The sequence below is a fragment of the Chrysochloris asiatica genome, unplaced genomic scaffold, assembly GCF_000296735.1.
Source record: "Chrysochloris asiatica unplaced genomic scaffold, ChrAsi1.0 scaffold00092, whole genome shotgun sequence".
NCBI classification, from domain to species: Eukaryota; Metazoa; Chordata; class Mammalia; order Afrosoricida; family Chrysochloridae; genus Chrysochloris; species Chrysochloris asiatica.
This window is the reverse complement of record NW_006408610.1, coordinates 10,431,261-10,432,535: the sequence shown is the minus strand read 5'-3', so window position 1 is coordinate 10,432,535 and position 1,275 is coordinate 10,431,261.

The window sequence follows — 1,275 nt, the reverse complement described above, 5'->3', positions numbered from 1 at the left end:
TGTTGGAGAGAATGTGGAGAAATGGAAAGGAACTCTTATTCACTGCTGATGGGAAGTTAAAATAATGCACCTGCTATGGAAAGACAGTTTTGACGATTACTAAAAAAAAGCAAACAGAATTACTATGTGGTGGTGGTTTGGGGTGCCTTCTAGTTAACTCCAAGTCAGTTACCCAATGTAACAGGGTAGAACTGCCCAGTATGATTCCCTAGGCTATAATCATTACCAAAGCAGCTCCCTAGGTTGTTCTCCTGCAGAGGAGCCGGTGGGTTTGAACCCAGTGCCTATCCTACAGCCTTTTGGTTGCCAGCAGAGCAGTCAGCCCTCTGCTCCATCAATTGCACACCTGGGCATATTACCCAAAAGGCTGGGAAGCAGGGACTCGTACACCAATGCTCATTGTAGCACTAGTCACAGTAGCCAAAAAGTAGCAACAACCTAAGTGTCCATCAGCAGCAGATGAACTGGTAAGAAAAATGGAATATTATTTGGCCATAAGGAGGGACCTTGAAAACATTATGCTGAGTGAATTAAGTCAAACACAAAAGAATAAATACTGTCTGACTCCACTCATGAATAGAATTTTCTAGAATAAGAAATTCATTAAGACAAAAGTTTATCAGCTGTTACTAGGGGTTGGAGTATATGAATTCACTGCTTAAGGGATACTGGATTTCTATTTGGGGAGATAAAAATTGGGGGCAAATGGATAGTGGGAATGTTTGCACAGCATGACAAACGTGGCTAATTCACTGAAGTGTATGCTTAGGACTGGTTGAGACATCAAGTTTTTGTATTGGGGAGAAAGCAAACACACCAACACTACTGCGAGATTTTTATTCATATGTGTCATTTCTACTGGCCTACAGTATTGGCTATGAGTCAGGCTGCGAACCTCAAGGTCAGCAGTTCGAAAATACCAGCTGTTCTGCAGGAGAAAGATGAGGCTTTCTGCTCCTGTAAAGATTTACAGCCTCGGAAACCCTGTTCAGGGTCGCTATGAGTCGGAACCGACTCCACGGTACATCACCACTACCACTACCACTCCCATTCTGAGTACAGATCTCTGGGGTAATGGGAAAAAAGTATCATCTTTGTCATCTAGTGCTGCTATGATAGAAATGCCACAAGTGGATGTCTCTAACAAACAGAAACTTATTTTCTCACAGTTCAGGAGACTAGAAGTCCACATTCAGAGTTCTGGCTCCATGGGAAAGCTGTCTCTGTCAGCGCTGTCTCTCCTGAGCTGCTGCCTCCTGGGCCAGCTTCACGTGG